Source organism: Arachis ipaensis, chromosome B2 (genome assembly GCF_059453495.1).
Source record: "Arachis ipaensis isolate K30076 ecotype BB chromosome B2, ASM5945349v1, whole genome shotgun sequence".
Lineage (NCBI taxonomy): Eukaryota > Viridiplantae > Streptophyta > Magnoliopsida > Fabales > Fabaceae > Arachis > Arachis ipaensis.
Genome location: NC_142437.1, coordinates 26030247 through 26035607, shown reverse-complemented (window position 1 = coordinate 26035607; position 5361 = coordinate 26030247). Strand labels below are relative to the sequence as shown.

General features: G+C 26.5%; 1 pseudogene; it reads left to right on the top strand.

Moving 5' to 3' along the window:
- Positions 1 to 999: 999 nt before the first annotated feature.
- Positions 1000 to 2180, top strand: LOC148573366 (uncharacterized; annotated as a pseudogene).
- The last annotated feature ends 3181 nt before the right edge of the window (positions 2181 to 5361 follow it).

Sequence of the window (5361 nt, the reverse complement as noted above, 5' to 3'; positions counted from 1 at the left end):
ATAATTTGCTTGAGGTGTTGGGGATCAAATCTCCATTTTTCCTAGTTGTTCAGGTATCTAAATTAACCATGGATACTGTACAATCTATGGTAGCATCCATCATTTGAAAGTTACATCGAATTCAATGAAATACTAAGATGCATTTATTTACATGCACATAGGATGCTTGATTTAGAAAGCTTATAGTTTATTCTATAGTTGCATTTATGTTTTTCTGTATGATTCTAATTGCTAGTTGTAGATATGTAGATTCGGGTCAAATTAATGGTCATGACTCATGACTAACAATTTAATTGCAAAATAGAAAGTGCTATTTGTACTATATAAACAAAAAATTACACTGTTCACATAACCTATCAAATCACGTTCTTTTTTTCTAACTTTAAAATTTTCAAAATTTCATTCGACCATTTTCATGTAATCACAAAATTACATAATTAAGCTTATGCAACTTTATATAGTTACAGGTTCTTTTTTTTTATTCTTTTTTCCACTGTATGAATGCTTTTATTCCTAATGCTAGGACCAACTCTTCTTTTAGATTCAAACCCGAGTAACTAGTAACTTTATGCTTTTCATAACTCAAAGACAGGGATATAAAGTTTAAGTTTATAATTTAAAACTTAAAACTTAAAACTTAAAATTTAACATTTAAAATTTAATTAATTAATATTAACTAAAAAGAAGTTAATTACCTAACATTAATAAACTCACTCATGAATTTAATTTTTGGTTTTATTAGGCATTTGCTTGGATTTTTTCTGTTTTCGGGATTGAAGTGGGTACTAATTTTTCTCTCACCAGTTTCTTGCTATTGCTTTTGAACAAGCGCTTGTGGAGGTAAGATAATAATTTTATCCTATTTTATTTTAAATATGTTAGAAGTCTATTATAACTTTGTAGTTTATTATGTTAATTAGAAGTCCCATATATATTTTTAGTAGTACTATACACATGTCTAGTAATTATTTTTTCCTACTTGAAGTTTAACTAGAAACAATGGATAAATATTAGATTGTTAAGCCATGAAACTTAGATGAATATATAGTTAGTCTAGAAAATTTTTTGGATTTTGCATTTCAACATGGAGAAATTGAGAATAGTAAGATAATATGTTCGTGTCCAAGTTGTGGGTTTCGCAAATGGCATGCTTGAAAAGATGTTAGAGATCATTTACTTTACAAACCATTCCCTAAAAATTATGTTGTATGGAGCTTTCATGGCGAGAAAGAAGTAACTGAATTCTCAACAAGTGAACATGTCATGCGCGAGACATTGGCAAATAAATATTCCCTAGATAACATGGTAAATGATGCTTTCGAGAGACATATGGATCAGGAGAGCGGTGAGGATTCAGGCATGGAAGATTTTGTAAACGATGAGCCAAGAGAAAATCATAGAGACTTTGATGAGTTTCTCAAGGAAGGCAATCAAAAGCTACATGAAGGAAGCGACTTCACAAAGCTAGAATTCATAGTCAAATTGTATCATATTAAAGTCTTGTGTGGACTAAGTGACAAGGCCATTACCATGATACTTGAGTTGGTGAGGGATGTTTTTAGTTATGTGAATTTGCCTACGACTTTTGATCAGGCAAAGAAACTAATTTAAAAACTAAGTCTTGACTATGTTAAGATAGATGATTGCCCCAATGATTGTATGTTGTTCGAGGATGAAGACCCAAAAAATATCCAACAAACATGCAGTCATTGTGGTGCTTCTAGGTGGAATTCTAAGAAGAAGAAGAAGAAAAAGCAAGCTGCCAAGATTTTGAGATACTTTCTGTTGAAACCAAGGCTGCAAAGATTGTTCATGTGTCGTAAAACTGCAGAGCATATGTTATGGCATGCAACGGCGAAGGGAGAAAATGACAAAATGGTGCATCCAAGGGATGGTGAGGTGTGGAAGACTTTTGATTTGACACACATAGATTTTGGATTGCAACCTAGAAATGTTCGCTTAGGACTTACTAGTGATGGTTTCAATCCTTATAAATCAATGAGTTCTACTCATAGCATTTGGCCTGTATTTCTGATTCCATATAATCTTCTTCCTTGGATGTGTATGAAACATACTTCCTTTATCCTGTCAATGGTTATACATGGCAAGCATAGTCCTGAAAATAATATAGACATATATCTTAAACCACTTGTCAGAGAGTTAAAAGAATTATGGGATGAGGGTATGAAAATTTAGGATACATCAGAACATAAAATGTTTAAGATTCATGCAGTTCTTATATGGACAGTTAGTGATTTTCCTGGCCTATGCATGCTCTCCGGATGGAACACATATACTGGTTTGGATTGTCCAACTTGTAATTTTGATGCAAAATCTTGTTATCTTAATCATAGCAAAAAATAGAACTTTAACTGAATTAAAAAAAAAAAATCAAATCTTATGTCTGGAGGTCACTGAGAACGGAATATTTTTACTCATGATTAAATAGGCTTTTCTGTAACTAAGTTTGATAGTAATTGTAAAAGCAAGAGCAATAAAATTCACAATCAAACTATTTCTTATCTATGATTCCAAATTTAAATGCAATATGTTAGATATTTTTAGCAATAAAATCTGATGCCTAAAGCCTGATTAAATTATGTTCAAATGCTACAAGGTATTTTTTAGTCACTAAGATTTTAATTTTTATTATGGAATGTCATAATAAGTTTTACCCCTCTAAATGGATGCCATGATTGCCTTTGTTTATTATATGCATCTCACTTATTAGATCAAGATATTTCTATACATTTAACTATGCTGGATTCTCCATCCTGTTTAGTATTGGCATTATTATCCTTTTAATCATTTTCAAAGTTTATCCAGCTTACACAATTTTAATGGTTGATGAGCCTCTTATTTACTTTCTTTATGTTTCTTTCTTCAGAGCTATCTTTCTGAATCTAAAAGCAAGGTCTACACTAACAACAATTAAGAAGGACTAAAAGGCAATAAAGCCTTCACTTTTTCTCACATTTGGGTTGAATTTTCTCTTTTTCCTTCCTATGTGAAATGGGTAGTTATGTAGAATGAAAATTTGTACAAAATTTTACTTTTTTTAAAAAAAATAGTAATAGTCATGTAGAATAATACCATATGCAATTATGTTTGGAATTATTGACGTTGAGAATTTTTTTATATTTAGAATTAAGTTTTATATTGAGGTATTGTGTTATAAAAGATTTAGTTTTAAAATTTTGATATTAAAAAATAAATTTTTAATTTGAGAATATGTAAATAAGATGAGATTAATGAATGATTTGAAATTAAAAATAAATAATTACAGGATGTGGAGGTTTGAAAATCTCACAAAATAGTTAATTTGTGTTAAATTAAAAAATTAATTTGTGGGATTTTAAACTGCCACAAAAGTAATTTAAAACTGTCACAAAATTTCAATATAAAACCCCTACTAAGCACTCACAAAACTCCCCACTAAATAAATTTTTGAGATTTTTAAAAATTTTCACAAAAGACCTCGTGGCACCTCAAATTTTGGGGGTTTTAAAAACCCCGACAAACCATTTGGTGGGAGTTATAAACCTCCACAAATAAAAAAAACTAATTCAAATAAACAAAAACCTTATAGTGAATGTATATATTAATTAATACGTAAATAATACATAATTATATATTAATATTAATACATAATTAGGTATTACCTATGTATTAGTAAATATACACATTGTTAATTATGTATTACCTATTTTAGTATTATTACATAATTATGTATTACTTATATATTAATTATTATTATCTGTTATGTATGCATGTATTAATACATAATTATTATATATGTATTAATTATAATAATTTATTTTTTATTACTTATATATTAATTAATATATAACTAATGCAGTGATCCATGTGTTGCATTGACATGGCACAAAAATAATAAAAAAATATTAAAAGTATATTAATTAAAATAATAAGACATGTAATTTGTATTCAATTAGATTAAATACATGTAATATTGGTTTAATTAAAAAATATTAACTAGTATATATAAATATATATAATATATAATAATTAATTTTTAAAATACATAAAATATATTTTTATACAAATTTGATTTACATAATTTTATAATGATAGATGGACTATTAAAAAAGTACTAAGAATCTATGGTTCTCTTTAATTTCAACATATATTGTCTTCAGCTAATTCGTTTTGCTTCAAACTCCAAGGATTTAGTTTTGAAATTTGTATATATTGAACTCCATTATTAAATACTAATCAATATATAATTTAATTTTCACAGTAACACCAATATTGAACGTATCACTATGTATTATCTATGAATGTATTTTATAAATATGTATTACCTATATAGTTAATATATAATTATGGGTTAATGGATATATAATATTACCTCATTATATATTACCTGTATATGTATTAATTATGTATGTATGTATAACATATGTATGTATTATTACATATATAGTTAATTATTTATGAATATATTACCTATATATAATCTATGTATGTATGTATGTATTACCTATGTGTTAATTAATACATATATAGTTAATTATATATTACTTATATATTAATTAGTATTACCTATGTATGTATGTATGTATCAATACATAGATAATAGGGTAAAGTATATTTTTTGTCCCTGAAGTTTGACAAAAGTTTTAAAAATACCCCTAAGTTTTATTTTGTTTCAATTTTGTTCCAAAAGTTTTCGATTTGCATCAAATATACTCCTGACAGCTAATTTTTCAAAAAATTTAAGATCAATTCAACAACAATATCATAAGAACAACTCTCAACACAAGCAAATCAAGCATAATTTTCATGTATTATTGTTAGATTAGTCTTAAATTTTTTGAAAATTTAGCCGTTTAGTGTATATTTGATGCAAATCGAAAACTTTTGGGACAAAATTGAAACAAAATAAAACTTAGGGATATTTTTAAAACTTTTGCCAAACTTCAAGGACAAAAAATATACTTTACCCTAGATAATATATAATTTACTATGCATGTATACATAGTTATTTATGTATTAATAATACATATTATCTCATTATGTATTAATACCTAATTATGTATTAACTATGTATTAATTTATAATACATAGTTAATTATGTATTAATACTTAATTTTGTATTATCTATTTATGTTTTAATACATAAGTATGTATTTATTATCTATTAATTAACATTACATAGGTTATATTTGTATGTATTAATACATATGTAATATAACACCATGACTTTTAGCACCTTATGATTGTAATAAAAGCTCAGTCGTTACTTACCTCTAAATTTTTTTATTCTTTACTATTTTTCTTTAATATTGAGCCTTCACGAATACGAACCGAAACTTTCACCAAGAAAACGAAGAGTTG